The sequence below is a fragment of the Leiobunum rupestre genome, chromosome 7, assembly GCF_980474605.1.
Source record: "Leiobunum rupestre chromosome 7, qqLeiRupe1.1.hap1, whole genome shotgun sequence".
NCBI classification, from domain to species: domain Eukaryota; kingdom Metazoa; phylum Arthropoda; class Arachnida; order Opiliones; family Sclerosomatidae; genus Leiobunum; species Leiobunum rupestre.
This window is the reverse complement of record NC_143390.1, coordinates 54,342,606-54,369,133: the sequence shown is the minus strand read 5'-3', so window position 1 is coordinate 54,369,133 and position 26,528 is coordinate 54,342,606. Positions and strand designations below refer to the sequence as shown.

General features: G+C 37.1%; 2 long non-coding RNA genes and 1 other non-coding gene across 3 annotated transcripts; 2 read left to right on the top strand and 1 right to left on the bottom strand.

Annotated features, from left to right (window-relative positions):
- Window positions 1-940: 940 nt before the first annotated feature.
- On the top strand, window positions 941-1,023 carry TRNAL-UAA (transfer RNA leucine (anticodon UAA)). Its single transcript has one exon. It is a non-coding gene; the product is annotated as a tRNA-Leu (tRNA).
- A 20,644-nt stretch (window positions 1,024-21,667) lies between these two features.
- Window positions 21,668-22,948, top strand: LOC149937467 (uncharacterized). The gene is made up of 3 exons (XR_016472317.1): window positions 21,668-21,991; window positions 22,062-22,133; window positions 22,207-22,948. It is a non-coding gene; the product is annotated as an uncharacterized LOC149937467 (long non-coding RNA).
- Window positions 22,949-23,644: 696 nt separating this feature from the next.
- Window positions 23,645-25,244, bottom strand: LOC149937466 (uncharacterized). The gene is made up of 4 exons (XR_016472332.1): window positions 25,084-25,244; window positions 24,929-25,014; window positions 24,697-24,846; window positions 23,645-23,745 (listed from the first exon to the last, which is right to left on the bottom strand). It is a non-coding gene; the product is annotated as an uncharacterized LOC149937466 (long non-coding RNA).
- Between the last annotated feature and the right edge of the window lie 1,284 nt (window positions 25,245-26,528).

Sequence of the window (26,528 nt, the reverse complement as noted above, 5' to 3'; positions counted from 1 at the left end):
GAGACATCTGGCTTTGATTCGTCTAGAGTGTAAATAGTTTCTGATTGAGCCGCTCCGGATATTTTGCCTTGGAGCCATAACTTTCTTAATTCACATTTGTTTTCTTTTCCAGTAATAATGCTTTTACCTTCTGTGTCAATTAGCGAAACAATAACTATAGCTTCCAGGAGTTTTTCCAAATCGGAAATGGTTTCGCTGTTTATCACTTGGCCCATCGCGTGAAGAAAAAACTTCCGAGTTCTCACTTTTTCGCCTTTTATACGTGGCCAACTGGAAATCAGTGTCATAGTGTGAGCAACATTGCATCTAATGTAATTAAATTTCTTTATAATAAAATGTCCGCGCAACGGGACACGTAATCGTTCAGCGACAAGCAATCTCCGAAGGCTCCACATACTGCGTGAAGTAGGGCTTGGGACATATCTGTCACGCATTCTCTTGGTTTAATTGCACCAGCATTTATCCACATATGCAATCAAAGGTGGATAGAAGTTGCGTCGTGCGCCTCGGAGAGCATTTGGGTTACCGCGTAATGATTATTATGTTCCTATCGTGAACTGTCGCTTCATATCAAAATATATGCCCACTTTTTCCGCTAGATCTTTTCTATTGTTTAACAATTGAACCAGTGGCGTCGATTGACAATTAACAGTCAGTTGCATTGTTTTGGCAGTAAGCTTTGTAACCCCACTTCTGACAAATTGTTTCTTTTTGAGAGACACTACGCTTTTAATGCTTCGTAAAAGAAATAGCGATTAAGGCGTCAGATTTAAGCTCTTATCCTCGAAAGAGGGCGTGGGTTCGAGCCCCACTTCTGGCAAATTGTTTCTTTTCACTTATTAATGTAGTAAACTAAATCAGTTTTGGCGAGGAGAGAGACTACGCTTTTAATTCTTCGTAAAAGAAATAACGTTATCAGGAAAAATACAACTACTTGCCAGTTAGGATGGCCGAGCGGTTAAGGCGTCAGATTTAAGCTCTGATCCTCGAAAGAGGGCGTGGGTTCGAACCCCACTGTTGACAAATTGTTTCTTTTCGTTTATTACGGTAGTAAACCAAATCAGTTTTTTGCGAGGAGAGAGACTAAGCTTTTAATGCTTCCTAAAAGAAATAACGTTTTCAGGAAAAATACAAAGACTTCTCTTTTCGATTTGATAGTCGCCAGCCAGATTTCCCGCACGGTACTGACGAGTTCCAAATAGAACGAAACCGGTCTACCGTTGGAATTTCTGGCTATTTTATTTATTTTTAATTTAGTTTATTACTCGAAGATCTATTTGATCCGAGTTTCGCGTTGCTCGAAGACCTATCGGTACGAGTTATTAGTAAGTTTTTAAATTTCTTAAAATTTGTTTAGGATTTAGCTATATTATCCCTTTTAATTATGGACTTATCTACTTTTTCGCGTATTTTATCATTCTTACACTTATGTTGGTCTGGGTTTTTAACTGGGTCTTCATTACTTCGTAATTTTTTTTAAACGTTTGCTCGACTGATTAAGATGTTTAATGCAGTTCATCAATTGGGTTCGTTTGTTTTATTTATAAAGAGCCCTAACTATTCCGTCTACGGTCATTTATTGATATACGAGCTGTCGTTTAGTCGAGTGTATTTCTGTGCTTTGTGAATGGTAAGTTTTTCGCTTCTTGTTCATTATTTTTTTTATTGGTGTGGATATTTGGACATCTACGATTCCTAATGCAGTCATTGATTTCCTGGGTGTGCGAGTCATTATATGATATTGGAAATTGGACGGTATTTGTCTTTTTCATGCGATATGTGTCACAACGTCAACAGGAAGTCTACGAGTCGTCCACTACCAGATGTCCAATAAAGCTATTCTACGGTATCTTCATCAAGCGCGAGTGTTGAAATAAAATGAACGTTAAAGATGCGGCAAGTATTTCGTAAGCGAGAAAAATACAATTACCCTCTGTAGATATTTCTTTCATTAAAATTTGCTTCGTTTTATATTTAACTGATTGATAACCTTGTTCTGTAAATAGGGTTAAATTCAATTGTGCATTGTTTTAGTACGTCTAAATCGTTGTTGTAACTACTTAATTTATAATATTATGAATAAATTTAACTCGGTTGTTCGTCTCAATTATTTTAATTAAAATAAAAAATTTATACCGGTCGGGATTGAACCGGGATTACGTTTTTAGTGAATAACTTTGAATTGCGGAGATATCTTTAAGGGACGTCTCGAGAAATTAATACCACTAGGGACAATTCTTCCGAGGAGAGGTATATTTTGGCTCGCCAACTTGTTATATTCTGTAAGTTGAAAATTATAGAACTGCACATTTTTTTAAAATAAAATAAAATGTGTAACAGGAATAGCAATTGTAGCAAATCTTCAAACTTATGGTAGTACTTAATAGGGCCGTTTTAACCATTAAAAAGTTAGGCAAAAAACTCATTATATGAAGTCGTAGACCGTAATTTATCCTACAAGTTTCGTAGTCCCTAGGAATTTTGCCTAGTCTGCCTTTTGGATAAAGCGGCCCTGAATGGGTAGTACCATAGTCTATAATATATATATATATTTGGGAAATATTTTACTGAAAGCTATTCACGGAGTGACGTCATCACGGTAAGAAAATCGCCCCCTAGCAAGGCGCCGTCAAAGGCTATCCCAGACAAGAGAGAAAGCGGACGCGAAACGGCGGAAAAGCCCGTTTTATAGTCTCTCTTGTGACTAGCTCTCAGTAAACGTTTTGCATGTTTAGAAGAGGAAGTGTCATACTTTTGTAGAATATTATACACTTATGGTAGAACATAATAGGGCCGTTTTAACCATTGAAAAGCTAGGCAAAAAACTCAATATATGAAGTCGTAGACCGTAATTTCTCCTACAAGTTTCGTAGTCCATAGGCATTTTGCCTAGTCTGCCTTTTGGATAAAGCGGCCCTGAATGGGGCATATTTCCGAATGTGTATGTGTAAATGACACCATTTTTATTGCGACTAGAGAACGGTTTTTTAGGGCCATTGGTAAAAATTGGGGGTGGCCAGACGAAAATTTGTCCCCGCTAAAAGTTCAAAAAGGCAAGCTTAAATTTAAAAATTAATTATTTCCGCTAACTAGTATGGTGCATAATAAATCGACTGTGGTGCCTAATGAGTGCAATTGTTTGGCACCATTTTCCGGGCGATTGGTGAAAGGGGGTGAGGGGTGCCTAATTAAATCTGTCCCCGTGAAAAAGTGAAAAATGAGGCCCCAAATTATTTTTTCCCCTAACTATTATGGTGCATTATAAATCGACTGTGGTGCATAATGGGTGCAATTGAATGGTGCCATTTTTATGACGATTAGTATAGCAGGTATTATTGAAAGATTCAACGTAATACGTATCTCTCGCATATATATAGTCTGACGGATTTTTGTACACGTTATTTTTCAAGATGAATCTTTTTAGGAGGGTAGCTGCAATGGGATCTTGAATTATTTTAGTTTTCATAGCGTAGTTCCCCTCTTTGCACCTGGAAGTTTCGTAACATTTCGAATTATCATTTTGAAAATGCTGCATAAGTTTTTCCAATAAACTTCGCAGCACTTCGGGATCGCCTTTACCGTGGTCCATAGACCAATAAAAGGATTTCGAGTGGCCGCTGCTTTGTCGCGTAGCTCCTCGTGCCATGTAACGCCATGATATTTATGCGATCCTTTGGCAATGGCAACAAATTCTTTCCAAACTGACTTGGCAACATGTCATCGGTCGTTTGAATTGTACGTGTTTCGTCTTTCTTCGCGTAACATTTTGTTTACTTACAAATTCCTGTCGTGCGAATGCTAAAGCACTGTAATGTTTGATTGGTCGAAATGTTCGTATATTCGACGTGACACTGGCTGCAAGTATCCTCGGTTTTTTAGACGTTTTGAAGGTTCAAAACCTTGTGTGTTTGCATGCCAAGCGCCACGACGTCAGTGTGGTACGAATTTTTTCAATGGGCATGTCTGGCGTCAGTTTCTATTCGAACCCCCTTTTCAGTAGTTGTCAAAGAAATCTCTTGGTGAAGGGCTTCAGAAGTTGACATTATAAATTCAACGTCTATCGCTACTTTGTTAGTGTTTTCGATATTTTTGAACTGTGAACACGAAGTAGTACCTATTTTACCAATTTTCGTAAATTTGGTGTAGTGAGTTTTCAGCATCCCACTTGTTACGTAAGCTAGATGTAATTTGTGACGTAATTGTCTCCAATCTTTGAAGAGGAAGCGCACTCTATATTTCGTGATTATTGTCGCATCGTAATGCAAAATCCAAAACATGCCCTTGATATTTTTTCTCTCCATAAACAAAGGACTTGAACAATTTGCTCCGTGGTTTTCAATTATAGAGACTAACTGCATTATTGATGAACATTGACCAACAAAAAACGTCGCTTCATCATCATTGGAAACCCGTGACGGTTCTTCATTAGCTGCTGTTTAATTTTCAATAGTAAGGCTTGTTGAATTTACTTCCGGTCCAATACTGTTAGAGTTAACCGATGAAAGTTCTGTTTCGATAAAAGTTGATTCCATTTGAGCGTGAAGAAAAACTGGTTCAGCCAATGAGATATCTTCGTCACCAGTATTTTCTTAATATAAAATGGTATCATTCGAATCAACGGATAATTGATTTTCGTTGGCATTTGACTTTTTATCTCTTTTATCCAAAAATAAAATAAACCTCGATTTATCATTTCGCTTACTGAGAAATCCGATTGTAAAGTATTTATGGCCATTTTGTACCTCTCACCAAGATTCTTTTATTCATCTTCGTTATCGAACAACAGTGTAATAACTTTTTTACACGGGGTACCTAAATTGGTTTTTGGGTTATTTTCGGTACTAATTATATAACTCTTCTGGCTATTAGTAGGGTCTTTTGCAATTAATAGATCCAGAGATTCAATTATGATATCACTTGCCGGGATGTCTTTCGAGGATTAAGCTTGAATCCATTCCTGCTGAAATTTGTTTTTAGCATTTCGAGATCTAAACCACACCGTTACATTTTTTCTCGGTGATCTTTTGCAGGTATACTACTTTAATTCCCCAGATGACAGCCTCTTTTTGAAACGAAATTTTTTACGCTCGAAACGTCACTAAAGGCCGCGCGTATTTTATATTAGCTACGAAAGAAATAATCCGATAACTTATCCGTACAAAAACGAATTTCATATGATGAATTTATCCAAAAATATTTCTAGGAATCTTTTTATTGTATGTAAAGGATTGCACTTTAGATTGCCTTTATACTCTCAGAACCACCCCCCCCCCCCCACCCCACCTCACCCGTTTTAGTGTGGATCTCGGATATTCGTCGAAATTTTCCAACGAATTTATCTGGGCACGGCCACTTCTTTGGCGACTCTTGGCGAGTTCACCAGCCCGTGACCTTTATAATGTAAAAACTTTGAACTGTATGAAAATTGTTTTATAAAAATATTATTTTTTCATTTTGTTTGTTGTTTTTTGACTAATGCTCCCTTTAAAATTAAGTGTACTTTAAATTAAGTTAATGAGTCCTAAATTTATTCACAGAATATTTACTTTATAACAACATTTGGTAAACCGAATAATGCACCGATAAACTTCATTATCGCGTCAGTCCTTATTTCTAAAATATTATTCATCTGACAGTTAAATGGAAGCCAAGTTTCTAATTAATTTAATAAAATTTCAAAATGTTACTTGTCTATGCTATCCCATTAACGCCGAATCCGATTTTGAAAATTTCAAACCGTTTATTCTGTAAACCAATATCCCATATCTTGGCTTTATTTATTCTTACAAATCTGGTTCTCTTTTTTATGAGCAAAGGAGGGACGACCCTCAGCTGAATGTAAAGGTAATGCCTTGGACGTTTAACTATATAGTGAGCGTTGGTACGCGCTCAGCCAATTTTGAAATTATCTTTTCGTCCCGAGAAGGTTGATTTTCCGGGAATTGGTCTAATCTACACGATAGCGGCCGATGACAAAAGATGGGGGTCAAAAGAAGTGGCTAACTCACGGACTTTTTTTTTCTCTCCATGGGGCACACACTGGCAGGCAGAAAACGACGCATTCGAAAGGCGCATTTCGCTGACGGATCTTCTCCAAAAAGGTGTGCTGCGGTGAGCGTATATGCAAGGGGAGCGTTGAGGGCAAGTAAATATCCAGGGTGACAGGCAGAAGAAAACCTAGGCCTTTAAGATAAGAATTCGGAATGGTGATGGCTATCTCAGAATACCGGTCCTTCCTTTTCGGTTAAATATCCATTTCATTCTTTTTAGTTCTTTTGCTAATAGTCCGTTGTAATAAGCGGTTATACAGGTCCACCTTTTGAGATGGATTAAGCTTCTGATTATTTAGAACGGTCTTCGTATCCAAGTTTTCATCAATTTTGGGTTGTGTATTTATCCGGCGAAAAACTTCTTCATGTACTAAAATCATCTCTCTAGCCATTCTTGATAGCTCTACTTATCGCCGCACCCGCTGCACTGCTCACAATAGATAAAAGAGGTGCTAACAATAAAGGAAGAAATCCACCCTTCTGAATAAGAATCTTTTTTCGCTTTGCTATAGAATTGGATTTAGATATCTTCCTGATAGTGTGACAGTGTTTCTTCAACTGCTTCTTCCCTTCATCTGACATTCAACAATTGATTTTAGGGCGTCATTATTAGCGAATTTGATAGCCGCGGTTTTCTGACACGAATTACAAGTAGTCAGATACATTAAAAATATCTATGGTAGTGAACTTTCTTCATTTTGGTACAAAAACTGCAGCCTCTAACCCAGGTATCAGTCCTGTCCGTAGCCTATGATCATCTGGGTGGCAGGTTTCAGGTCAACCAATAAATAACCAAAATATCTAGCAGTAGATAATTGGTGGAAGGCGTCGATGACGTATTTAGTGTTGGTGGGGTATATTTGTCTAGCCAAATGAAATATGGCTGATTTGTCGCTTGGAGATTTGAAAATTATCAGATAATGCACGTTTAAATGTAATGTTATAATTTCCTTTCCAGGGTAAAACAAATTTTGCATTTAAATAAAGAATGATGTGTTTCGATGGTGTGATCCGCGAATAAACAGATTGGTGACATCTTGATTATTACTTTTCTTACAAAGTAAATCGTCTAAAATTATTAAGTTTTTGATATTTGGGTCTAAAATTTTCACATCCAATAGCCCTTCGTGGAATTCAACTGTGGGTATGTCATCTAATACTGAATTGAATAGTTAAGGTTGATACTCCGTATAACGCCATATTATTTTCTCAGGTGGAGGGAAAATACAAATATCCTTATAATTGATGATGGATGCTATAAACACGCTTTTTCCAGACTGTGTGGCACCCGCTAGCATTAAAAGGATGTTGTAAGTTGAAATCCAATTAAAGAAATTACACTTTTTGAGAGTATTAAGTTATTTAATTAAGAAGTTTCGTTCTATTTTCAGAGTAAAAAAATTTTACTAATAACGACTTCACAAAACCTTTTCTTAAGAAATGATTGACCTGAATAAATGGAATAAATTACAAAATAGTTTAAATTATTTATAGATTCTGAGAGGTGTAATTCCACCCTCAGATCCCACTCCATCATTAAACAATCATGCTGTATTTGGGAAGGGCGGTCTATTTCACAACCGTAACATTTTTTTCTTAATATAATCATGAATTTTATTCTCCACATTTTCGCTAATAAGATAATAAACACGTTTAACTTCATTGAGATAGATGTAAAGCTCATCGATGAGCTTTCCAGAAATGTACCACGGAACTGTTCCTTTATACAGTTTGCTATTCCCCAGTAAAGAAGGCTTAACTATAGCCAAATCTTCATGGAATAAACTTTAGTGTGGATAAATATTGCACGAAAAAACCTATTATGGGCTGACATTTTATTAAAACAACCACCCAGCTAAGTGTGAATAATTTCCCTTCTTCATTATGTTAATTCAAGATTGACACCATAACCTATGTTAACTATTGCCTCCAAAAAATCATCCCTCCCTAGCTTGGCCTCCTAATATTTTCAGTTAGCGGATAAATATTGCACGAAACAACCTATTATGGGCTGACATTTTATTAAAACAACCACCCAGCTTAGTGTTAATAATTTCCCTTCTTCTTTGTGTTAATTCAAGATTGAAACCATAACCTATGTTAACTATTGCCTCCAGGAAATCATCCCTCCCTAGCTTTGCCACCTAATATTTTCAGTTAGCGGATAAATATTGCACGAAACAACCTATTATGGGCTGACATTTTATTAAAACAACCACCCAGCTTAGTGTTAATAATTTCCCTTCTTCATTGTGTTAATTCAAGATAGAAACCATAACCTATGTTAACTATTGCCTCCAGGAAATCATCCCTCCCTAGCTGTGCCTCATAATATTTTCAGTTACCATGAAACAACCTATTTTGGGCTGACATTAGCTTTAAATGAAAATTAACTTTCAGCATGCTTCCATATAAGAATAATATCTTTTTCTTCTTTTGATATTATTACTTGTATAATTGGTAATCAATGTAATGTAACTGACTATTAAATTGGCCTGACAGAGCAGAACTACTTCAACTACATAGGCTAGGGCCCAGTGTGAATTTACTTACGTGATAATCCAAACTTCTTTCCTATTTCAGTCCACGCATTTTTTTTCTTTTTTGTATCTTTGAAATCTCGTAATGAATTGTCGTAGAGAAATTTGTACAGCCTCACGGTTTCAATGAAAAACTCATTATCAATGAATTTGATTTCATTTGCAACTTTCATCTTACGTTCCGCCATTTTATTTGAGGCTCTTTCTGATCAAAGCTTTATATTCTTTGTTCTGATTGGTTGAAAGTTTTGCGTCACCTTTGCGCGGCGTCAAATTTAGAAATTTGAAATCGCGGGGCGTAAAGGACTTTTTCGCATCGCAAAGCGTAAATTTTTGACGCTTTTTGTAGCGCGTAGGCACTTACGCACTCTATCGCGCGCTGGTGGAAACGAACCTTTACTCGTAGCAACACTTCTTTCAATTGTGAGCAGTGCGGCTATAAGTAGAGCTATTAAAAATTGCTAGACAGATGATCCTAGTTCCCGAAGACGTTTATCGACGACTCAATTCACAACCAAAACTTGGATACGAAAACTGTTTTTAAATAATAAGAAACTTAATCAATCACAAAAAGTGGAGTTGTACAACCATTTATTATAACGTAACAAAAGAACTAAGAATTCGAAAATCGTTGAAGAACCGAAAAGAAAGAAAGATTGGTATTCGGAAATAGCAATCGCGATACCAGATTAAACCCGTCATTTCTTTGTACAAGTGCATTGAAAGAAACAGTAAAATTGAATGGTCTACCAGTGGTGAACTTATTTATAAAGGACACCCTATATTTAGATATAATATCATGTAAAATTTACACGAATCAGTTAAAGGATACAAAACCAAACCGAAACACGAAATTGTTGGATTAGATAACCTTTATAAATTGTTGACAAAGGAAAATGTACCCAAATCACTTGTAAAAAATAAATTATCCTTTGAAGTTCCCATTGATAATGTTCCTATTATTTCTAACGATTCACCAGAGAACGTGTACGATAATATAGATTATTATCCCCCAAGTCCCGAATCAATGTATGGTAATGGATTATTGAGTTCGATAAATTTGAAATAAAGAATATAACCCAAAATCAGGTTTCACTTTTTTAATTAACGAATTACACCTCAACCTGGAATGAGGCAACGAGCCTACTCAGTCTGGGTTGATAACCTCTTTATCGATATCATACTTAAAATCACCCAAAGTTATTACGGCGTTTTTGTTACTTTTTATTATTATCGTTTTTGTACTACTTGATTTCGCGTACTGGTATCACGAACGGAAAATGAACTGTACGAGGAATGGATAAGCTAGAAGAAATATAATTCAATGTAAAGGACGCCGGTAGTAACGGAGGCATTCGCGGTCTTTATCGGGCTGCCCGAGAGAAGGGAATTAAAAATAACATAAACAACGTGAGATAATTTTGAAAACGACAAGTTACGTACACGCTCCACAGGCCAGTGATATTACGTCTATAGCGAAGAATTAATAGAGATTAAGTCACTCGATGATGATGGACAAATTAAATTGAGGGTCGAGTTTTATTACAACAAAACTAAACGGCGGGATGTAGTCGAAATTAAAGGAATTAACCAAGTTTACATACCGCATGAAATCGCCATTATATTAGGATTCACGATAATTTCGGGTAAAGATGTAACTATAGTTACTTGCATGACAGCGCCTTTTAGCTGTGATATGGACGCTGGGTTACATTTTCTGTTCATATACTCTGATATAATACAAAGTCGATCGGTTGGAGATTCAGATGTTCTCTTATTACGTATTATAAGTATTCAAGGAAAAGACTAAGATACTTTTAAGAAAGAGTTTTCTAGACCCCATTATATGTTTATAACAAATAACTACATTTCGAACGAGGAAAAGTTCACGTCACTCTTCAATTTAGACCCCGAAGAACATGGACTTCTCTATAAAATCAGTAGTAAAATCGTTCTTTTGTTCATTTCTGGCTAGCAAGTCAAAGGAGAAACATATCTCCGCGTAATTTAGATTACGTTTCTCTAAACGACTATAATAACTATAACTGAAATCAAATTGGTCACGGATCAATTCCGGTATACCGTGGAGTAGCCGTACAAAGAGGATATGGTTTTGGAAATATATTGGCCTCAGCATTTCGGTCAGAGAGAAGGATTATCCCTGGGGATTGAGATAATGAATCTGATATCTTATCACAATCCCCCAAAGGTAATCGCAAGATTTTCTCTCTCTCTCTGCTTTCCCCTTTCATCCCCAATGGTAATCGCAAGATTTTCTCTCTGCTTCTTTCCGAGTTATCACAATCCCCCAGATATCTTATCACAATTCCCCAGCGGTAACAACAAGATTTTCTCTCTCTCTCTGCTTTCCCCCTTTCCTCCCCCAATCCCCCAACGGCCCTCCGGGTAACCATAATTTCTACTCTCTAGGCAATAAAACAAGTTATTTACATTTAATTTTTTATTTTAGAACTATGTTTAACATGTTAGTAGGTACTATCAGATAATCCATTAAATGGTTATCTTGTACATTACACAATGAAAACAAATTGAAGTAACTAAGTTTACAGGTTAATTGGATTATCTACGAGCAAATTATTAAAATCTTGTAGTACTACGGTATGAGTCTCGGCTATAGAAAATGAAAATGTTAAGCCTCGGTCTATTGAAATAGAGTTAATTTAGTGTTAAAAATAATGCTTACCAATAGAACGTTTTTCCATGTTTACGGTAGACGAAGGGAGCAAAGCGGATGCACTTCTTTTCAGTTCAGCGTCTCTGAGAGAAATGACGCGTGGGAGATTAATCAGTTCCTATCTTGTTGAGATTAATCCATCACGTGATCTAAACTTCATATAACCCTCAAATTCTATTGGCTCTCTCTCTGAGATAACAGCTCTACGTACTTAATTAAGCTGTCTCGTGATCTGCAACTAATGATTCCCATGGTTTGAGGTCATAATTTTACCCACTTGGAAAAAACCCAATGTAGATTCCTCTCGAGAGCTTGTGATGCAATCATCCTAGAAAACAATACAATTAGTATACTTTTAATACCATTTTGTGAACTACAGTGAAAAAAGTTACAATTTTACGGTAGAAACGTTTTCAAAATACCATAAAATGAACTCAAATAAGAAAATTGTAATTAAAATTATCACTACGGCTATAATTTTAGAAGGTTGTTTCAGGAAGGCGTTTATGGCCGATGTTTGGACTTCCGAGTCCATATCAGAAATGAAGTTAAATGGAATATTTTCGTAAATAAGTATAAATTTTAGAATAACCCTAATATATTCTCGAGAAGTGAACAAGTTCTTTGGGAATAACAGATAAGCTTACTATCTTCCCCTCGGCCCTATATAAGGAGGGTGCCTGAACCGGGGGAACGTCACTCTATTGTTGTCCTTTGTGCTTCTAGTACCTGGATTTTTGAAGCGCTCTCTCTCTCTCTCTCTACGTAAGTTTATTTTGATTTTTTTTATCGTAATTTTTGGAATTAGGTTTCATTTTCAAAGTAAATTGGCCTTAAAATGAAAGGTTTACAATACCCAGAAATTAATTTAGTTGATACCCCGGAAATGATTATAATCGACTCTCCTGAATTGATTGATATAACTGATAACGAGCTCCCTGAAGTACCCATAATTACTTTACCTGATTCTCCAGAAATGGAGGTAATAGATTTAAGCGATAGCCTTGAGTCAGTACCCCCCTCACCAGAGTCTGTAGTAACAGATTCACAGGTTGAACGTTTAAATGAAATGACAATGGTACGAGATTATCTTAGAGAATATCAACTAACCAGCCAAATCTGTAAGCCCCTATCGTGAATTTACCTTCACCCCTTTTAAGACCTAGTTCATTCCCACCCGAAGAAGTACGTAATTCGCCCTCGTATACGCCTACGGATGCTCCCTCACCCTTTCTAGAATCAGATGACACGTGCCACTCTTTATCTTTGGAAGATAATTTTATCATGTCGTCGCCCAGTACGGAGGGCATTCAGCGCTTAGCTGAGAAAGTTGAAGTTGCCCGACGGGACGCGGAGGAACTTACTGCCACTGCTGCTAGGGCGACCGAAATGTTCCGAGGAAGCGAAAGCGTTGTTGGCTGCCCGTACGGCTAAAAGCCCTCTTTGTAATATTACCCCTCAGCATAATAACGACCCCATAGCTATCGCTGGCCCCTCACGAGCCCCGCAGTATTCGCCACCCTTGTCTCAGGCAATAGTTGCTGAGAAAAACGTGAATTTGGCAGACCCCGCTTCGTCTCCTCCTCAAGTTGGAGGTGGTTTAGTTGACGTTCCAATAACGCATCCGTCCTTTCCTAACTTACCAGGTTCTATTAAAATATTAAATAATAATGTCCAAAATTTCCCAAATTTCGGACTAATGGGACGGACTTTAAATGTCCGGTTAGAAAATAATATCGAAAATGGTATTTATACGTTGATGGAAACCCTATTGGAACACTGTTTGCCCTCTGATATGGTTTCGGTTTCTTTCGTCAACGTCACTAAACCCGGTTTTCAAATTCACGTCAGTTTCCGGCGAAGGGATCAATTAGACTTGCAATGGTTGATGACGTATATCGATGAAAAAAGCTACAGATCCGAGAACGATGGGTGTTTCTTTGAAGGAATCGTTACGGTTACTTTTAACCGAGTTAGATTACCGCAAGGAGGAACTAGACCAGTTATGTTAGGTATTTCCCTCGAAAAAGAGTTTTATTTTTATAAACAATGTACCATTACAATAAATAACCCTGATAAAATTTGTTTAGCTAGAGCTCTTGTAGTAGCCATGACTCACCGAGAGCATATGAATAATAAAGATGATTTAGAACTTAAATGAAAATATAACACCATAAGACGAAGTAGGGGTAAGAACTTTGAAGCGCAGTTACAGACCTTGGAGGCTAGGAAACGTTAAGCTTACGCTGCGTTATCTGATAACGAATGCTCAGGGCCGGACGCTTTAACTCGGTTCCAAGAAATCTTGCCCGAATACAGCATTATCGTTTTTTGATTACGCAATCCAGTTCCTGTAATTGTTTTCGGTGACGTGGATGAAGAGAGGGAATGCAATGGACCTCTCCGAAAACGGCTTTATCTTTTAAATATTGACACACATTTCAACGTAATTACTAACCCCAAGCCCCTTTTCGCGTTTAATAGATTTTGCGAAAAATGTTTGATAGGATATAATAATCTTACAGATCATAAATGCTCACTTTTCTGTAACGCTTGTTATAGAAAGCAAGATTGCATAAAGGGAGTGAGTAAAATAACTTGTCAAACATGTTTAAGAGTTTTCCCTAATCAAAATTGTTACGATTACCATTTATCAGTACCCGAGCCCTTATGTAATAAAATTTACGTTTGTAATCTTTGCGGAAAATTTCTCAGTATGTTTAAGCGCGAGACAGTACACGTTTGCGGAGAGACCTATTGCCTTTCATGTAGTGAGTTTAACACCGCTGGTCATTTATGTTATATGCAACCTTTAAAGACCGACCGTAAAGATTCGGCCGATAAAACTACTCGTTCTCGAATAAATAGCAATAATAAACGGGTCCACGACTCCGACAATGAACAATCACCACCAACTAAGAGAAGTACTCCAGAAACGGAAGTCTTTGTTTTTTATGACTTGGAATGTACACAAACAAAGCGTACTGATGACCATGCTTTGATTCACGAACCAATTTTATGCGTTTCGCAAAAAGCGTTTAAATTCTGTTTCGAAGAAAAAGATAGTCAGTACGCATGCGCTAAATGCGGTAGTGGTCCTCGGGAGATAATTTTTCTCTCAAAAGACCCCGTCGGCGACTTTCTGGAGTATCTTCGTACGCTTAACAGAGTGGCTGATAAGATAATATGTATCGCCCATAACGCTAAAGGTTACGACGCGCAATTTATAGTAAGTAAAATAATCGATTTAAAGTGGACCCCTAAAGTCTTGACAGACGGGACCAAATTCATGAATGTACAGTATAAAAAATTAAAATTCTTAGATTCCTTAAATTTTATGCCCTTTGCCCTTTCTCAATTCGTTTCCACATTTGGTTTAGATAATAATTTAAATAAGGGACATTTTCCGCATCTATTGTTTAATACCGTAGACCATGAATTTGATCCCGCCCGTTCAAACGAAACCAATTACGTACTACATAATGACATGCCTCCGATGGACGCGTACGACCCTAATCATTTAGCCTACGATGAATTTATCCAGTGGTATAACAATTCGGACCCCAACTTTAATTATTTTGATTATAAAAGAGATTTAATCCGGTACTGTCGCCAGGACGTAAACATTCTTTTGCAAGGCTGTTTATCGTATCATTCTATTTTCATGGATAAATTCGAAATAGACCCGTTCTTAACCGCGATAACGATTGCGGGAGTATGCAGTTTTATCTTTAGGAAACACTTTTTACAGCCCGATACGATTGGTGTAGTGCCCCCTTTCGGCTATCGTATGAACTGTAACCAGAGTTTTGGCGCGATTGAATGGCTTGAATGGATGTCTCACTTACGAGGGAAGGAAATGCAGTCCGCTTTTAATGGATTTGAACCTAGAATTCTTAACATTAACGTGGACGGACTTCTCGATAACGAAGTGTTTCAATATCACGGTTGTTATTATCACGGCTATAAAAAGTGTTTTCCTATCAATAGAAACTTAGCGTTATACGGCGACCATACACAGACCCATAATTCGCGATACGCGTCAACCGTTGCTACCACAAACCGCTTGAAACAATTGGGATACACTGTCCATGAGAAATTTGAATTTACTTCAAAGCCGAGAGGAGTAGTGCGGTCGCTTAGTGAAATGATCGTTACAGAGATGATTAAAGTACCAAACTTGGTACAGTGAATGTACACTATAAATACACTATTTTAAATATAGGGTGCCTGAGCTGAGCGTCCGCCATCTTGAATTATGACGCCATCTTGGATTTTCACGGTCCCTGTCACAAAAACCGACATATCTCGCGTTCTATAAGCTAGATTTGCATGTTTTCTTTTTTAAATTAAAGATTGAATTGCGATTCATTGAGTAAAAGAAACATTTAAAGGATTAATATAATATTTATTTAATGAAAATGACATAAAACGCAAAAATATATATTTCCGTTTTTCAAAAATGCACATTTAAAGAACAATAACGAAACTGAAAAAAAAACAAATTTGACAACCTGGCGGCCCGTATAAAAGACTTTAAAATGATACCTTATACATTAATATATCTTTTAAACGTTGCAAGTTATAAGCATTTGAGTGTCACCCCTATTATTATCTGCGTGATGTTCTCGAATCTTCAGTTTTGTTTACAAACTTTATTAACTTATGAGAACAACAACTTTTAACTTTATTAACAACAAATTTATACTCGTAATATTATTTTATTCTATAACCCTTTCGCATACACCTTTGCACTTACACAATGCTGTACATTCTAATGAGTTATTGTTGCAAATACAGTTTCTTGAGCAAAGTGGAATGGCTTTGCACCCACATTTGGTTAATTCCCTACACGACGCTGAAGCTTCTGGTATTGTTATCCAAAGTGGCCTCCAGTGACTTTCGGCTCTCTTCCATCCAAATCTATCTGGACTTGGTAGTTCAATTATAGGAATATGGCTTGCTAGCCATATACTTGCCTGATAAAGCGCTCTATTTGTATGTTGAAGTAGAGCGTCTTGTGAAGGAGGAAGACTTTGCATTACTTTTCCAATTTTCCTTTTGTGAAAAGCTCTTGCCTAATATCATAGGTTTTACTGCAAGATGTAGTTTTGCTGTACAGGAGGCATGTATATTGTTTTATAAGCGCAAACTCTTTACTCTCAATTACAAATGGTGAAAATGGCTGGTGCCAAGGAAATTAAAATACTTCAGTTGCAGCGGGAAACCCTGTCCAAGCTTTCCAAGCAGATTTCTTTCCCTTTCCAGCAAACTGGGATGTTGTGTCGGATCCGGTGAATGCGTGGAAAAATGGCAGACTCCTTGCTTTATCTTCACCTATCTCGCAGCATACAGAATTTATGTGGTAGTATCTGAAGAATTTTCCGTTCCCAAAAGAAAGCCACAAGTCAATATCTCGAAAATCGTGTTTTAAACGGTAGAACTGGCCAACCAGGATGACAAAAACATCAGTATCGACGGAGCTTATCATAATGGTCTTTGAACCGTTCATAGCAGCGTGTATTATGTGAAGGATCATCCTCGAATCCGCTTCTTCGTGATTCAAGTTGGACATATTGTTATCTGAAGAATTGCATATAATAGTTTCACCATGCGTAATATAAACTGTTTTTCAACTTCCAATTTGTACGCTTTTAACCGATTCTGCTAAAAGCCCGAATAGTTCTTCTTTATTTTTTGAATTTCTCAAAAAAAGAGAGAAATCCTTTGGAATTCTCGTGTCATTTGCCACTTTCTTTCTCACGCCTTGGCTTCTTTTTTCTCTTGTTGATTCCTTTAGGCTGTCGTCTCTGTAGGTGTCAAAAACTATATAAATTCGGCTGCAGCCTAATAGCTGTCGTTGTAGCCAAGGCAAAAATACAGCAAAACAGTAATCCTTAAAAGTAATCGCCTCTCCTGTTGACAGTCCGTGAATGACTGTAGCCCCGTCATATATTTTAGTGTGAAAAATGGGAACGTCCCCTTCCGCGCATTCGAAGAGTTCCAAAAGCTGTGCTTTGCGTGTAGGTAGTCTAATTTTATCATGTTCGGAAAGAGATGGTGGTCAGGCATGTTTTTCGTGAGAAAAAATTCAGCTGAGTCTCCTTGGCTTAGTTGGCAAGCTACGTAAAGTTGACTAAAAAGAACCGTATTATTGGAGGTCTTTTGAACAGTGGAAAATTGTTCCGTTTAATTGCGTCGTTTATAGATTTGATACCACAAGTAAGCACGTTGGAAACAAATGATTGCTATTGCTCTTTACCTACATGCTCAATGACACTCATAGCTTTACTTAAAATGGGATCTGCAATGTCACAAGTCGTTAAGTTTGCTAGTTCTTGATGATCAGTAAAAGGGTTACCAAAAGATGAGATAGTTTGTATTAGTTTGTTTACGTGTGTCTTGAAGGTTTCTTGAGTGGCGAGACCTTGTTCATGATGTTCTAGATTATGATCTACAACACCGAAGCTCGCGGGAAATTCTTCTGCTAGTCTAGAAAGCTCAGGACCTGAAATCATCCATCGTTAAAATGCCGACGGATTTTCCGTTAGCCCAACAGCTCCACCTGATGTCTTAACTTTCTTGTTGTTGTGTTCGTGAGCCTGGTCTAAAGGTATCGACGAAAAGGATCTAGACGTCTTGGCAAAGGACCAATTCTTCATAAATTCGTCTCTTAATGGGTCTGGAATTGATTTCAAGTCTTGAATGTGCACGGGAAGCCAGCGGGCGTAATTAGGATGATTTAAAGCAAAAACCACGGTGTAAGAGTTTCTAAAACGTCGATATAGAGTTGATAGTACGTGAGTTGATAGTACGTTAGTTGGCTAGGAAATGATCCATCGTTTAATAGTTGGGTTAAGCAAGATGACGTCTGGGATTTACATAACTCTTCCTAGTAATACTAGAGATAAGAATAAAAACAATTCAGAAAATACTCTAGCCTCGTATTCTACAACGTTGGCCAAACCCATTAGTTTACACGGAGATTGGGAAATTGCCCTGGTAGAAATAATTTATCCTTTATCTTTTTATAACGTAAGCGAACCAATGGGAAATTAAGGAATTACTATCGAACCCTCCACCCCACATAGTAGATTACAAATATACGTACGACTTCCGCAAGATACCTCAGGGTTACTACAAAAATCCTCATGAACTTTAGCCTGTACTTAATGAAAGTATTAAAAGTTTGAACCTTGATTTAAAGGAAAGCGCTAATTCAGAGTTCGATAAGGATTCATTAGGAAAATTTGAATATAGTGTAGAAAGTGGACACGTACAATACACTTCCTATAGTAAACATTATTGCAAACTCGAGTTAACGTCGGAGTTGAGGAAAATTTTAGGGTTTAAAGATAATTTTACTGATATTTCATCTAAGCAAGCAATCAGATCAGATACCCCTATGTAATTTGGATGGAAATGAAATGGTAGGGGATACATAAGCCCCCCTTTTGCGAACAATTGTTGTAGACCAAAACGCGCCCCATGGATCAACCGTTTCAAAAACTTTCGATTCTCCGCATTACCTTAAACTGAGTAGAAATTATTTTGACAGTATCGACATTAATATAAGAACTAGTTTAGGTGAATTCGTGCCATTTTAGTTTGGTTCAGTCACGTGTAAAGTACATTTACGAGCTCCGTAAAAATGGCTTATCAGTACGTTGATAGAAATTGTCCCTACATGCAATATTATTTAAATCAGGCGGGGGGCGGAGTAGATTTACCTTATTTCTCTGGATTTGCGGGACAAAAAGGACACGGAATTGGTAGCTTTTTTTCAGGGCTAGCTAGGGTTGTATTCCCATTCCTAAAACAGTCTGCCAAATACGTGGGAAAAAGGGCTCTTTCTATAGGAAAGAAAGTACTCGGAGACGTCTTGCAAGGTCAGGACTTAAAAACGTCAGCCAATAAACGAATGACAGAAACTGTGGACGAAATGGCTGTGCAAGAAGGTTCGGGTCGTCGCAAGAGAAGAAAAACTACTAAGAAAGCATTGAAGAACCCCCGCGCAAAGAAAAAGAGTTCAGTTAAACGCCGCAAGTTCACGCGTACGGTTCGCGATATTTTTGCTCTCTAAAAATGGAAGTACTTAAAAGCGAATTAAATATTTTCAACGAACTACCTACTCAACTCAGCGCTGAAAAAGGTCAAACGGTATGGAGTAAGCCAATTTCATCTATCGACAGCAGTTCTATCATCGAATTCGTGGTACCGGGTACGGGAGACTCTTACACAGATTTGGCAATGACAATGATATATTGTAAAGTCAAAATCGTCAAAACCAACGGTGACAACTTGGATGCCGGGTCTAACGTTTCGCTCGTGAAACTCAATGATACGACGGTTTCACCATCGGCCGCGAATTACCCTTATCGGGCATATATCGAAACCTTGCTCAACTTTGGGAACGATGCAAAAAACACTCACCTAGCGACATCTGGATGGTACAATGACACGGCCGGAAGTATGGACCTCCTGACGAATGCCGGATTCACCAAGCGTTAAACCCTAGCTCCGGATTCGAAAGAAATTGAACTTTACGGGAACATTTTTTGTGATATTTTTAATTTCAACAAATATTTAATTAATGTTGTACAACTTAAGGTTTCACTAACTAGAAATAGCGATAATTTTACCCTTTTTAGCGACACTGTCGACGCGTATAAAGTCGAATTTATAGACGCTGCTCTAATTGTACGTAAAGTTAAAATTATGCCTAAAATTTTATTAGCCCATCAGCAAGGATTATTACGTAGTAATGCCCAATATCCCTTTACTCGTACCGAAATTAAAGCTAAAACATTGGCCAGTTCGATTCAGAACGATAGTTTTGACAATATATTCTTAGGTCCAATGCCCAACAGAGTCATTATTGGTTTAGCCACCAACAAAGCGTATAAGGGCTCCGTTAAGTCTAATCCTTCTAATTTTGAAAATTTCGACCTAAATTATTTGGCTCTATACGTTGATAACGAACAAATTCCTTCGAAAGCGTTGACCCCTAATTTTAATAGTAAACAATTTACGCTAGCCTATCATTCGCTATTCTCGGGAACTGGGATATACTACAAAGACGAGGGAAACCACATCGCGTTGGCTCACTTTCCTCTAGGCTTTGCCTTATATGCTTTTGATTTAACCCCTGACAATTCGGCCAGTGACGTCACGTTGTGGAACCCCGTAAAGAGAGGGCAACTACGTTTAGATTTAGGATTTGGTACCCCTTTAAAAGATTCTACGCTCGTTATCGTGTACGCCGCATTTCAATCTTGTTTACAGATAGATAGAAATAGGAACATTATTCGAGACTATTAAAATGACTACGACAAACGTTGACTTATCTCAGGCACTGTATAAATCACCGAACTTTTTAGGCGTTTTTTCTTCCGTTAATTTGAAACCCGTCGCGAAATACCCGCAATCGCTTATCATTAATTTTGATAAAAGGGGTGAAACAGGTTCTCATTGGATTTGCGTCTACGTCGATGGCAAAAAACGAGGACTCTACTTTGATTCAATGGGGCTTCCCCCATTTTTACCACCAATCAGAAAATATTTAAATTCAATGTGTAAGACGTAAACATTTAGTAAAAGACGATTGCAAGGACTAACTAGTAAGGTTTGCGGCGAATATTACGTAATGTATATTTTGCATAGAACTAAAGGACAGAGTACAAAAACATACTACCAAAAGTTTTCCAAAAATTGGGAAAAAAACGACCGCAAGATATTTTTATCTTTTGCAAATCATGCTAGAAAAATCATCACATCGAATTTGGCGATTCCATTAGCTAGAGAGAGAGGTATGGTGACTGACTGAAAAAATCCGGTTCCAGAGGATAAAACAATATATTCCCACGCCATCTGGTATCTTTTAGAGAGATATGACCCGACCTCTCTCGAAAACATGCTCGCGCTTCTACGAGCGCCAAACCATTTACTTTCGAATAAAATAAACCATCCAAAACCAAAAAAAAAATGCAAATAGAATCAGGAAGTATTGGTATAATAGTTAGGACAACGGGGTGGTTTACGCAATCTAGCATGAAAACAAAACATTGGTAGAAATATATTATTGCATTATTTCCGCACGTTCTATTTAAAGTACTTTCTAAAAGTCATTGAAATCTGTTACCGTCATGAACCATTGAAAAGATGTTTTCTACTTGTCATTAACAAAATATCTTTAGTACACGCAAAATAAGATTGGTGAAAAAAACAATGCAAACTCACGTACGTGAAAAAACAATTGTAAACAATTTTTCCTATGTAACTTTTTCAATCTTAATAAATACTTTAAAATGTAAAAAATAAGACTCATTATTGAAAAACACTTTCCCCTTTTTTTCCAGAATTTCGTTAAGTCAACCAGTCCTCTGCAAGAACGTACTGCAATGCGGACTCTTATCTGTAAATTTGTTCGACTTTGCACGAACCTAAAACATCTTCTCGTGACGTACGCTAAGAGGAAAATGGTGGAAATCCCCAGTCTCGCGAAATTAATTATTTACGAACACTATTTAACCCATGGATAAATTTACCGACTTTACCCACTTATTTACACACTGAATAGATTCCACACACTGAATAGATTCCACACTCTATAACTTAGATTTCATCAAGGGAAAGAAGGAGATAGTCTATAGGGGCTAGGAATTGATGGGGAGGGATCATTACCAATTAAAGGAAAACAAGTTGCGGTAAATATTATTTTAAGATTTAAATAACTTTTAGGACAAAAAATTTAAGATTTGAATTTTCTTCACGTAGAATTGAAGAGATAAATAGGGTTTTATGGGCCAGCAGAAATGATGATTCTATAAAATTTGAGCTAAGAATAAGGTAATAAATTAAATTTCAAGAATTATTTATACTGTACATCTTAAAGTTAAAATTTTATGTATTGTTCTGTTAGCATTGAGGAGAGAGAGGACGCCGCTGAAAATCGGATGTTCCTACAATTTGTAGAACACCAGTTATACTGTGACGACAGGACCTCAGTGCATAGTAGTAGGATTCTACTCTCCATCTCAATTATTATGGAATAAAAAAATTAACTTTTATCAAGATTGTTTTATTTTCCTATCCTTCAATAATCATTTCAGTATTTATTGTCGCGCTAGCTAGAGAATAGGCGGACAGACAACCGAACAATGACATAAGCAGTCAGAAATGTGGCGAGCAGGAACAAAAGGACCAAGGTCACTCGGCCACTATAAAAGCGGGGTCCCTCTCCAAGATCGGGTTGTTCTCCCGGCGTAGGCCGAAGAAGGGACTAAAAGCTGCACAAGCTCGGCCCTTCCGAAGAGGCGACCTAATCTCCTGCTGCTTAAAGCTCGAGACGGTTGTCTAGGTAATAAGCGCGGGGACAGAGACTGGAAAAGTCCGGCCCCGTGTGAAAAGCCTCCTTCGTCGTGAGACTATCCCCGACGGTGACCCGCCGCTCGCCATCGCTTACCGTCTATTCACCTTCTCCTGGCTAGTAGGCGTTATATTGTACTTGTATATTTTGTATGAATTAAATTGTCTTAACTTAGGAATACTTGTCGTTACTCAAACTCCTACCGTAACAATATCAACCATTACAATAACCAGGATTATATGTATTCTGCCTAGTTAATAGACTCTAAGATTTCCTCCAGCGGGAGCCCCGAAACAGGATTAATTTTTATCAAAGTTGTATCAGAAGTAAATTAGAGGCGAAGTAAGCGCAATGTATTATCAGCTATTCTAATTTGGCCTAATTTAACACGTGACGAATTTTTTATCGCCAACCAATGAGCAGTAACCTCTATTTTTGGTTATGCTTTACAATCTCCCGAGACGTCAATTTGTTTCAGCCAAGGAGAAATCAGGATTTACTTGTAGTTTCGAGTGTTATTTGATCTCTAGATATACGACTCAGCGTTCGTTTAGTTCCTGGGAGGCTATTCTGTAAACAATCCAAATCGTTTAGACAATTCTAATACTAAATGATTTTGATCGGCTTCATTTGGATAGAGCGTAAAAAACCGTATTCTCCAACCCAAATCCAAATCGTCATTTGGATCGCTCGAATTCCCTTTCCAAATCTAAATGAACGTCATTTCCTCTCGCACAACGTCATGTTTTTTTTTGAAACGTTCTTTTTTATTGGTTATTTCATTTGGCGGGTTTTCAAATGTGTTTTTCCACACTGTCAAAGAATTTCTTTCCAAGAAATTATTATTATTTCTCAACAATACTCATCATAAAAGAAAATTCTATTCATAGGCTTTAGCTAGTGGTATTTTGTTTAGGTCTTGAGAAAATTTTGGTTTTAGAATCTTTTATTTTACTTAACTGAATAGTACAATGGGTGTTAAAGTACAGTCAAAGCAACTTATTTACATTGAGTTTTTAGAAGCAAATACAAATTTTGTGCACATAAAGAATGAAGACCTTGTTGGGAATATTTTGGAGACAGTTGTTGAATCTGCAAAAGTAATTTTTCATTAATCATTTGAAGTTGCGATTTATTCTCTTAAATACACAAATATCGTTGAACATGTGCGGAGTATCTTGCCTTCTCGTGGCAAGTGTTGAAAACTTGCTTGTGAAAGGTCAAAACATAACACGCTTTCGTACAATACATAAATTATTACTCATATAATTTAATAGCAAAATTAATAATGTAAATCTTTTTTATTTAATGGATATAAACTTCTATATAAACCGCGAGTGGGCTCCTATTAGTGCATCAGTACAATACGCTTATAAAATAGTAACAAGGTACAACATTAAAAATATGGTAAGTAAGAACTTAAAGCAACTGACGTGGAAATCTCAAAATTAGTGTATGAAATGAATTTGGGGAGAGAGATGATTGATATTTATATGGCACTGCTTGCAAACTCTGAACTACCCCTTCAACGTTGAGTTTGGTAGTTATTTCCCCACTAGGGTTTTCCCTCGAGTTCTTTGGTTTCCCTTTTCCAAGCGTGGCACGAAAGGCTTGCCACCACCCTCCTACACATGGAACCCAGCCACCTACGATAAAGGCACTAAAAGTCACTAAATTACTTAGGCCTAAGATGGTGTCTTGGGTAAGGCCTAGCTGATTATTATTATATAATCCTTGAATTCTTGTAAAAAATTATTTATTTTAATTCCTTGAATGGGTTGAATCTACGATATTTAAAAAAATGAAAATTTTTAAATAAAAAAAGGTACCAATTTAAATTCACTAATATAAAGGTACTAAATAAGGTCCCAAAAATATTAAAAGTTCATCTTCGAGGTTAATAAAAGGGTGTATGTTTTGGCCTTGCAAAAGCCAGTTTTCAACGCTTGCCACGAGAAGGCAACATACTCTGCACATGTTCAACGAAATTAGTCTATTTAAGAGAATACATCGCAACTTCAAGTGTCATTAGACAGTAAATACCTCCAAAATAGAGTTTCCCAATTTTAAATAAACATGTTGCCACAGGGTATCCAACTATGAAATCCACAAGCGTGACGATTCTCCGGAAAGTCTGGGACGATTGCTACATGTGTGAGATCTTTCGCTCCAATTGAACAGCAGCTTTTTGCACTTCAGTCAAAGAAAACTTTATGTACAATAGTACTATATGCTGGTTGATAGCCTTTGTAACGTCACTAAGACAACGGCTTACACTAAGTTGGCAGACTCAAAGAAAAGATTTTGGCCTACATCCAGTTGATATGACCCTTTCAAATAAAATCTCAAAGCGATATGTACCTTAAAAAAGAACGTTTAATTTTATTAGTATTCATAGTTAAAAATTGTTAGAATTGTGAGATTTCTTACCTTCAAATCTACTGGCAATTGGCAAAGCGGTGGTTCTAGAGAATTCTTCGGAAACTAAGGTTATCTAACTGCCACACTTGATTCATATCTCTGTAAACTCTTCGAATTCATAGATCGCGACGTTCAACGCGATTACGATATTCTTACAACAAACGAAAACTTATTAATAATAGTCCTATTATTAATCCAAGGTCGGAAAAACAAAGCTGTCATTTTAAACGAAAAAGCAAAGGCTTAGGATATTCTACCACTAATAAATGAATGCCAGAAGAAGTTTAAGGTTTATAAAATATAAATTAGCCTCGCAATTAAGCTTTAAACTTACTTGGAGCAATACCAAGAAATCAGTTGTAAAATACCAAGAAAAATATCCAAATGGCAGCGAAAAAGAGCCCACTCTACAGAGTTTACTATAGAGAAGCAATGGCGGCCAAAAAGTAAGGAAATGTGAGAGAAAATCAGGGGGGATAAACTACCTAAATGAGTAATCACCCCCATTTGGCGGGCTACTTGTATTTCCAAATCATTTGGCTTGCTTCGAGCCAAATGATTTGGGATTTAGACTTACAGAATAAGCATTTTTGTCATTTGGGGTGCCAACTGTCCAAATTCCAAATGATTTGGACAGACTTGATCCAAATGAAAATTACAGAATAGCCTCCCTGGACCCCCTCGAGAAGAGACACGTAGATTTTTGCGCTCCGTACGCCGACCTCTCGACTCTATTTACAGGCAGAGGCTTAAGGATTTCCGTAAAAGTAAGTGACTTTATTATTTTACTGTAGAGGGAAATTAGGCCTTGTTAAATTTAAGTAAATAGACTTAGATTCTAACCAAAATAAATAGAAAAACATAATTTATTGAAATTTAGGCTTAACAATGTTGACAATAGCTTATAGAAACTATCAGTTTTACAGTATGGACATCGAAGCGTATCGACTTGAAACTTTTCGTCACTGGAGAAATCCACACGTCACTAAGGAACAACTAGCGAAGGCTGGATTCTACTATATTCAGCGGGGCGATGAAGTACGATGTTACAAGTGCCATGGAATCTTAGAACACTGGGAATCAGGAGACGTACCAGAATGGGAACATGCTAGATTCTTTCCACACTGTCCGTCGAGAGATAATTCACCATCGGAAAAAAACTACCTCTCGCAAGAATGGGAGATCCCGGCACCACCAAGGTCAGCGGCACTGGAGGATGACGATTTCATATCTATTCCGGTCAGACGTGGTGATGTAGAACCTTTAATAAAATTATTTATACAAACTGCACTTGCAGAAGGTAGTTCGTTTCACCCTTTAAATGAAATTGTATATATTCCTTACGAAGATCGAGTTATTTTTTTTATATTAATAAAATACGATTTAAACGCGTTATTTATATTGTCGGTCTAATATTAGAACCTGTTTTACGCAATAATGTAATTAAAAGTAAA